Raw genomic sequence first — 9,508 nt, 5'->3', positions numbered from 1 at the left:
CGTTCCGGGCGCGGGAGCTCCCTGCCCGGCTGCCCCAGGGCGCGGGAGCGCTCCGCCCTCGGCTCCCGGGGCGCTCCCTGCCGGGGCGCTCCCTGCCGGGGCACGGGCCGGCCGCCGCCCGGAGCGGGCCCGGGCCCCGGGAGCGCGCGCGCGGGCGGGCTCGGGCCTCGGGGGCGCGACCCCCGGGCCGCGCGGCGCTGCCAGGGGGCCTGGGCGCGCACGTTAGAGTGGAGGCGGGCGGCAGGCAGATGCGGGCCCGCACGGAGCCCAAGTCGGAGGCGCGCGGACTTGGGGCGGGAGAGCAAAAGTTGGAGACGACTGCCTCTGGAGGCCGAGCACGCGCCACTGCAGGCCGCGGCGCGCGCTCGCTTTTTTTTTTTTTTTTTTTTTTTCTTCGATTCTGAAAAAAGATGTATCCGAAAAACAACCAGGAGAGAGAGAGAGAGGGAGAGAGGGGGGAAAACACACAAAAACGAGCGCCAGCTCGGAGGCCGCCCGGCCGTCGGGGGTCGCGGGGGGCGCAGGCCCTCCCCCGCCGCCCGCCCTCTGTAGGGGGCACTGCAGGGTCGCGGAAGCTCGAGCCGAGAAGTTCCCCGAAGCTCGGCCGGACCCCCGCCCTGCGCGCTCAGCTCCGTCCTGCCGGGGGGCGCCGGCGCCGCCGACCGACCTGGGGGCCCCGCCCCCGCCCGGCCCCGCGCCCCCCCCGTGCCCCTCACCCCAACCCGGCCGACCAACCCGCCCGCACCCGCCTTCCCGCGCCGGGCCCCGCGACCCCGACGCGCCGTCCGGACCGGGGCTGGGCTGCGGGCGGGGGCTCCGCGGGGGGCTCCAGGCGCCCGACCCCGAGCCCGAGCCCCGCCGAGCGTCCGACTCGGGGCCGCTCCACGCGCGCCCCGAAGTCCAGGCCCGAGCGGGCGCCGTCTGGGCCCAGCGGCCGGGGGGTCTCGGAACCGGGCCGAGAGCGCCTCCCCGGGCCCAGGGGTCTCGGAACCCGGCCGGGAGCGCCTCCCCGGGACTCGGCGGTGGGGTCTCCGGGGCGGGAGGTCACCCCCAGCGTGCGCCGTCGGGGCCCAGCAGCCTTAGGGTCTCGGAACCGGGCCGGGAGCGCTTCCCCGGGCCTGGGGGTTTCCCAGAACCGGGCCAGGAGCGCGTCCCCAGGACTGGGGGGTCCCGGAACCGGGCCGGGAGCGCTTCCCCGGGCCTGGGGGTTTCCCAGAACCGGGCCGGGAGCGCGTCCCCAGGACTGGGGGGTCCCGGAACCGGGCCGGGAGCACCTCCCCGGGCCTGGGGGGGGTCTCGGAACCGGGCCGGGAGCGCTTCCCCGGGCCTGGGGGTTTCCCAGAACCGGGCCGGGAGCGCGTCCCCAGGACTGGGGGGTCCCGGAACCGGGCCAGGAGCGCTTCCCCGGGCCTGGGGGTTTCCCAGAACCGGGCCGGGAGCGCGTCCCCAGGACTGGAGGGTCCCGGAACCGGGCCAGGAGCGCCTCCCCGGGCCTGGGGGTTTCCCAGAACCGGGCCAGGAGCGCGTCCCCAGGACTGGGGGGTCCCGGAACCGGGCCGGGAGCACCTCCCCGGGCCTGGGGGGGGTCTCGGAACCGGGCCGGGAGCGCGTCCCCGGGGCTTCGCAGTGAGGCCTCCGCGGCGGGACGTCAAGCCGAGCGGGAGCCGTCTGGGCCCAGCGGCCCGGGATCCCGGAACCCAGCCGGGGGCGCCTCCCCGGGCCTCGGGAGTCTCGGGGTCCGGCCGGGAAGCCTCCCCGGGGCTCGGCGGTGGGGTCTCTGCGGCGAGAGGTCGCCCCGAGACCGGGGCGTTGACCCAACTTTGCCCCCGCGTGTGCCCCCGCGTGCTGCGCGCCGCGCTCCAAAGCGAGACCCCGAGGCCGGGCCGGCTCAGCGGGCAGCACGGGGGAGCCGGGCCGGGGCGACCCGCACATCTCCATCCCTGCCCAGGGGAGGACGTGCCCCTGCGGCGCTTGTGCAGCTAACAATGCCCGTGAAGAGCCCCGGGGAAGATGAAAAGGCGGAGCAGCGAGGGAAGGGAGCGGCCGGCAGCCGGGAGCAGGGCGCGCGCGGCGAGGCAGGGGCTTCGGCTCGGAGCCGGGGGGCGGCGGGGGGCGCGGACCCGGGGCGCCCCCCCTCCCCGCCCAGCCCGCGGCCGCCCCGGTGGGGGGGGGGGTGCAGGCCGCCGCTGCCCGGGCGCCCACCGCACTCGGACTTCGGGGAGCCGGGCAGTGCGCACCTCCCGGGGCGAGGCGGGCGCCCCTTTGCCGATGGCGGGGCCCCCGGGCTGCGAGCCCAGGCGCGGGGCTCAGGGCCCGGTCCCCGCTCGGAGAGCACGTAGTGCGAATAACAACGGAGCCGGTGTTTGGGTTCGGGACCTCAGGTCGGGAATGTGGTCGGCGCCCTGCGCCTCGCTCTTGAGCACTCATCACCTTGCAAAGCAGAGACTTGTTTACTGGCACTGGCTCTCCTCCCCGGGCGGGAACGCGGTCTTCCTCCTAGCAGGGACCGTGTTTTTTTTTTTTTTTTTTTTTTTTTTTTTTAAATTTTTTATTTATTTATGATAGTCACAGAGAGAGAGAGCGCGCGCGGCAGAGACACAGGCAGAGGGAGGAACAGGCTCCATGCACCGGGAGCCTGATGTGGGATTCGATCCCGGGTCTCCAGGATCGCGCCCTGGGCCAAAGGCAGGCGCCAAGCAGGGACCGTGTTTTATTCATCTTTGTACTCACTGCCATCTCACCTGGCTCGGAAGAGGCTCCGGATAAAGGTGTTTTCAATACGCCTATGAATGAAGGAGAGACCCACGGCTTAGTCCCCAAACTCTCTGACCTCCCTCGAGTGACTTTAAGCCTTTAGAGACCTCATCTGTTAAGAATGGGGGGGGGGGGGGATGTGGGGTTTTAATAATCCTTGTAATCCGTGCCCTGTCTGCCTCTCTGGGGCTATCGTGGAGATCAAGTGGGATACGGGTGAAAACCTTTGTAAACCATCAGATGCTGAGCAAATAGTATATAGGATGGTTATTCATTCATTCCCTTCGCAGGGAAAGCTTTTAACAAAGTAATTCCTGGGCTTGTTTTTCAGCAGATGGTGGTCGCCCGTCCCGGTCAGTCTTAAATATTTATTGCAGGACAATCTCGTTCTTACATTTAGGAAATCAATCAGGCTTCCATTTCTTAGAGAGAAACGAACAGTGCTCGCGCACATAAATAATGGAAGAAAAATCCTCGTATTCCCAAAACAGCTACCTCAAGCAACCCAAGGGCCCGAGAGCAGGGAAATCATGAAGAATCCATGAGATTGGCATAGCAACTCAAAGGCAGTGCCGTACAGCTATAAGCCAGCCGCATCCAGGCATGGGGTTGTGTGCGTGAAATAGTGTTAAGTGAAAAGAAGAGAGCCCTGGATTGCACAGGCACACTAGCAGAGGTGGTGTCCATGTACGCCCTGACCCATATTGGAAGCAGAGGGGGTGGGGGGAGAGGGATGTAAATCATTATATTTGAATGTTCCTTGGCTGTTTTATTTTCCTGTCAAGTGGCTTAAGCCTGACTTTTTTTTTTTTTTTTAAGCATTCCCTCATGGCCAAGTATGTGTTTCCTTGGAATTGAAATCTAGGTTGATGGTTTTATATTTTAAAAGCTTTCATTGTGACTCATTCTTGGCCTAGGATAGGATTCTGTAATACTCCCCAAGCTCAAAGAGCCTGGGTGTCCTGTTTCTTGGGCTCTGTTAGTACCCACTTTCTAACATTTTGCCAATGGATCTAAGAAGTCACTCTTGGAGACAAGTGTTTCATTGTCCTCCTGTCATCTTAATCAGTGCGGAAGGGAACCATAAACATGGAATTTCCCGGCTGAAGCCAGACGACGGCAGGGGCAGGAGAAGGTTTTCAAGTGCTGACAAGTTAGTGGTTAGACAATATGGGTCAGCAGTGCGAGACTCACACCCTTCGGTGAAGAAGTGGAGATGGGACAGGGCTGGCGAGGCCCTTATTCGGGCCGGTGCGTAGTAAGTGCTCCGTAAATGGGCAGCATGGTTTATTACAGCAGCTGTCTTGCTGACACACAAAAGCTCTGCTCTCCCTGGAAGGGACCAGCTCCAAAGAGTAGGGCAGTGTGGTGGGCACTGGGTGCTCTCCAAGCACGTTTTTGGGATTTCTGCTCTGTTTGGGTTTCCAGATGTGTCTACGATGGTACTTTCACATGGACGTGGTACTCTCAAATGGACACCTTTTAACTTTGACCTTTCTAGTGCCTATTGAAAGACAGATGGTCATTCTTTTATCAAGATGAGCAGCAAAAGCCTGATAAATATCTCATTTGCACAGATCTGACACAACAGGCAGATTCTGGCCAGATTTGGGAAACAGGAGCTTTATGTTCTGTCTCTCCAAATAGCTCCTCGAAACCTCGAATGTCTCCAATCTCAGAGAACTCCTTAGCTCTGTCTTCAGCCGCGACACCCCCCGCAAGCAGAATGACTCCAAACGGAGGCAACGGTTTTTGTTTCGTCCAGACTCTATTATACCAGGTCGTAATACCAGACAATTCAGTTCAATGGGCGTTTCTACGAACCTAGCAGTGGCTGTATCTAGCTCTTGCCGGGTGCTGCTAAAAGGGATGACACAGAGAGCAAAACCCTTGCCTTCAAGGAATTTGCAGTCTCTACTGACTGCGCCCGCACGCCGGTTCTCACTCTCTCTCCCACGGCCAGCCTCCCTTCCCCTCCATCCACTCTGCACGCTGCGGCCGTGTGACCTTTCCAAAGCGCAAACCTCATCATGTCACTGCCTGATTGAAGCCCTGAAACAGCTTCCCTCTGGCCCACACCCGCGACACTCAGCAGAAAACAGGTGCTCTCTAAGCCAGGCCCTCACTAATAGTAACTAATGATGGTCTTTTCATGGTCGGCAGAAAAAAAATTAACTTAATTGATGGAATAGTCTCCATTTTAAGTGTTTCTCTCCTCACTTTTCTTAAGCCTTTGGTCCCTGCTACCACTTGGCTGTATTAGATTATACTAGAAGACTATATCTGGGGGGCACCTGGGTGGTTCAGTTGGTTAAGCGTCTGCCTTTGGCTCAGGTCATGATCCCAGGGTCTTGGGATCGAGCCCCGCATTGGGCTCCCTGCTCAGTGAGGAGTCTGCTTCTCCCTCTCCACCTGCCTCTCCCCACAGCTCATGTTCTCTCTTACTCTCTCTCTCTGTCTCTCAAATAAATAAAAAATCTTAAAAAAAAAGACTATATCTGATTTGTCCCAGAATCATGAATTTCATGAATTTTTTTTCACATATCAACATTTCCCGTGTTCTGCATGGAGCTGTTCTGCTTTCTCAACACAGTGGAGTCTCCACTGGGATGGAGGCCTGACATTCAAGGCCATTCCCAACTGGCCCACCTAAGTGGTGAGCTTTTAAGTGCCTGGATTTCAAGTCTTGCCCATCAGCTTGTTTAACTCTTCCTTTAAGACTTAGTGCCACCTGTCCTCTGGTGTAATAAATATTTGTGGAATGGATGGTCAGTACCCTAAGAGGGTGGCATGGACAGAGTACAGTGGCCCTGTCTTCCCCATCACTTGCTGTGCTTTAGCCCCACTAACCTTCTTACTATTCCTCAAACCTTAGCACTTGCTGTCCCCTGCTCACCTAGGCTCTTCATGTGACTGGCTCCCTCTCATGATTCAGGTCTCAGACCACCCCATAAAAAGTAGCACCCCAACCTTGCCCATGCCATTGGGAAACAGCTGTCCTCTCCCAGAGCTCTAAGCCCTTCATACCATGGGCCCATGCTCAGTCAACCTCAAGACTCAATCAACATCTAACCTCATGGGTTTGGGTCTTTGAGGCCAAGAAAGAGATCTGTTTGGTAATAGCTCATGCCAGCAAAGCCTATCTTCCATATTCTTTTTTTTTCTCTCTCTCTCTCCCTCTCCAAGATGATGTTGACACATGTGTACTCAAATAAGCCAACCTTCCCATCTTAACCATCTCCCTTGGCAGGAACAATAAGTTGATGTGCCAAGTCAGGGCTGACCTGTATGACTCAACCCTTGAAAGATATAAAGGAAATCATTGTGTTTTCACCGTAAAAGGTAGTGAGGCACTGAACTCATCCATCTCGTTTCTTCCCATGACTGTAGCCACTGACCTGTTTGTGGTTCTCTGTGTGATGTGTGAATGCAGAGCTGGACTCTAGTCCTCGCCCGATGCCACCGTTGTAAGCAGCATTCTCTCATTAGCTGTGTGACCTTGTGTGGATCAGGAGTCCTTTGGATGCAAGTAGCAGAATCCGAATCACATTGGCTTAAGCTTAAAAACAAATGCGTTGGCCCAAATAGCATTAAAAGAAAAGAAAAAAGAAAAAAACAACCCCCAAAACAACAAGTCAGCAAAGCTAGATCCGGAGGGTACACCGGTATCAACAACAGTCTCCCCGTCTGTCAGCCTTGCCTTCCTCTGCGCTGGATCATGCTCAGGCTAGTTCTCCCCAGGAGGTAGCAAATTGCTATCTGGAAGCTCTGCCCTGGCATCTCACAGCAGAGCAACCCCATAGGACAGACACTTCTCATCCCTAATGAGTCCAACAGAAGTTCTAGAATTAACTCTCATTAATGAGAGTGATGTCTTGAGTCACATCCTCATCTCTAGTCCTGAAACCCTAAACTGAGGCTGGGAAGTAGGGATCACCTAATTGGCCAGGGCTGGGTCGTGTGACCACTTCTGGACTCTGGAAGGTGAGGGAGGCCGGGTCAGAGCCACCCAAACAAAATGCTCTACAAGTCTTCCTTTCTTGAAATCTGCGTTGGATCCGAGAAAAGGGACTCTAAGTTGCTCAGATGGCGACAGATTTCTGCCTTGGGCAAGTTTTCAATCCTTCCTCCGGGCCCTTCCCACATTGCCATCTGCCTTTCCTGAAACTCACTCCTCTGGCTTCTGGAACTTTGGTGGAGACGGGTCATCCTTCACAAGCTCTCCATCACCCCGCCCCCAAATGTTGGTTTGCCTCTAGTCTTTCGTATTGGCTTTTCCTACCCTTCACCTGCCTGTGGTTTCAGGTGCTACCTACCTGCAAGCTATCTCTGCAAATGCCACCCTCTGCTCTCACCTCTCATTCTGAGCACTCCATTCCAGCCGCATGAAGCTGCCTGGATGTCCTACACATCCCACAGCGAACCTCACCTTCCCATCCAGGTATGTTCCTCCTCTTCCTCTATTACAGGGCTTCATCAATGGCACTACCAGTCATTCAGTCCCCAGAAACAGAGCCCCACCATTCCAACTCCTCTCTGCCTGAACCAATATATCATTCCTGACCAGAGTAGGGGAATGTCCACAGCCCTTCCTCCTGTCCATCCCTAGGGCTGCTCCACTGGTCTTGTCTCTTTTGCCTGGAAAATCACAACAATAGCCAGGCTACCTGGTCTCCATGCTTCCAAAGCTGGTCCCTGCTGTAGGAGAAATGATCACCTTTCTGAAAAGATCAATTGTTCACGTTCCTCTCCTGATCAGACACTTGCTTTGTTATCCCCCCACCTACAGGAAAAAAAATTAACTCCTTAACTTTGCCTCTAAAAGCTTAAAGTGCCCGTGGTCTCTCAAATCACACCTGCTGCAAATCCTTTGCTTGTGGAACATTCTCCACCCACTTCATGCTTGTGCTTTTTGTCACTTCTGACATGTACTGTCCTCTGCCTTAGGTTCCCCTATTCCCACCCTCTTCTCCTGGAACGTTCTCACTCACCTTTCAAGATCATGATGATGATGTCATTGATGAGGCCTTCCCCTTCCTCGAGGGAACATCAGTCATTTTTGCTTCTCAGAGCACAAAGCACCATGTTCATTAGTGGCTTGCAGGGTATACTACCTTGTCTTGGGTTTTCCCATGTGTCGCCTCCACTAACCGGGGAATTCGAAAAGGGCAGGCGCCGGCCTATCCACCACTGAGTCTCCAGCGCCTGCCCATGGAAGCTCTCACTCATCCTGCACCACCTAATGAATGACATGTGAGCCTCCCTCACGGGGGATGCAGAGTGAGGTGGGCCCACCAGGATCAGAGAGGGCCGGGAGGCATCACAGGTATTCTGGTAGGGAGAAGGATCCTGGTTTACAACCACAGCCCCAGGGTCAGGATGTGAGGTTTCTGAGGCTGGGCCAAGCAGAGTCCAGGTAAATGTCTTTAGGGCCTGCTACCTTGTAATCGGGAGCCATCCATAAGCCTCAAGGCCTCAAGGGGTATCTGGGCTAATGAGAAGGTTGTGATGAAGAAGACAGGGAAAGAATCTAGCTAAATTTTGTGTCTCCAATTGTCACATCTCCTCCTCCTTTTGAAAGGCCAGTTCATCCTCAGCTGGCAGTCTAAATCAATTTGAGTCTCAAGGTTGGATTGTCGGTGATAAACACATGTCCCTGGTACTCTCTTTTTCTTTTTTTCCTTCCAAAGTTCAGTAGCAAACCTAGTTAAATGTTTTCTTTGGCTCTATTAGATGTGACTTCACTATTCTCCCCTGATGGGATCCACAGCCTGTTTCATGTCTTTTTGATGGAAATAAAGACTGATTGAGTCAGACTCATGTCAAATTATCTCTGGAAATATGACTGGACGTGGGGTCTGGGTGAAGCTCATTCGATTCTCTCTGGGTGCTCCATTTCTCACGAGGAGCCAGGAAAGCAGGATGCATGTTATGTGCACCTTCCGAGGGAGAGAGGTTTTTGGGCCTATGGGGACTGCAGAGTGGTACACCTTGACATAACTGGGAGTCACTTGTGTGGAAGGCCCAATGCAAGTAGGGTGGGGAAGGGTAGGATGGGTCTAGAGAGAAGCCAAGCGCCCATGGTCTCCTCTGCATGGGTGGTATCTCCTACTACAAAGGCTATCGTGATCATGACGTTTAGCGCCTCCTCATTGCCCCGAGGACCATTTCCAGCAATCGGTATTAAGATCTGAGCCAATCAATGAAGGGACCAATTGCTTTACCAATACGGAAGAATTGAACAGCCACAATGAGCCCAGCATTGCGGGAGATGCTAGAGCTGTGTAAGACACTCTGCTCTCAAAGAACTCACAGCCTAGCTGGGGACACAAAGCCAACAGACGGGAAACAATTAGTGAGCAATGGAGCTTGAAAAAATATGCCAAAGTGACTATAAAGGCAGCAGCAGTTCAGAAAAGGGAGAGATTGATCATCTCAGCGGAAGCCTCCTTCATGAAGGAGGTAAGAGGAAGACCTACGCCTCGAAGGCCCGGAAAAAGCTTCAGAAACCCAAGGGCATGGCAGAGATGGGGGTGGGCGTGGGCCAAGCTGCAGAAGCAGTGCTCAGGGGAAGGCAGGTGAGGGACGAGGGGGGAGTGTGACAGAGCTGGGACGGGGTGGGGGGGGACCAGGTGGTGAGAGAGGAGGATGCCCCCAAATTACAGGATCTGGAGGGCCCTGAAAGTCAAGGCTTTCACTCTGATGTTTATTCAGTTCACAAACATTTATCACGTGCCAACTGTGCCCGCCACTG

At 56.1% G+C, this 9,508-nt stretch overlaps 1 long non-coding RNA gene across 1 annotated transcript; it reads right to left on the bottom strand.

Annotated features, from left to right (window-relative positions):
* Positions 1-2,746: 2,746 nt before the first annotated feature.
* On the bottom strand, positions 2,747-9,292 carry LOC119865573. The gene is made up of 3 exons (XR_005377427.1): positions 7,746-9,292; positions 6,153-6,313; positions 2,747-2,783 (listed from the first exon to the last, which is right to left on the bottom strand). It is a non-coding gene; the product is annotated as an uncharacterized LOC119865573 (long non-coding RNA).
* Between the last annotated feature and the right edge of the window lie 216 nt (positions 9,293-9,508).

Source organism: Canis lupus, chromosome 24 (assembly GCF_011100685.1).
Source record: "Canis lupus familiaris isolate Mischka breed German Shepherd chromosome 24, alternate assembly UU_Cfam_GSD_1.0, whole genome shotgun sequence".
Taxonomy (NCBI): Eukaryota; Metazoa; Chordata; class Mammalia; order Carnivora; family Canidae; genus Canis; species Canis lupus.
This window is presented reverse-complemented; position numbering and strand designations above follow the sequence as displayed.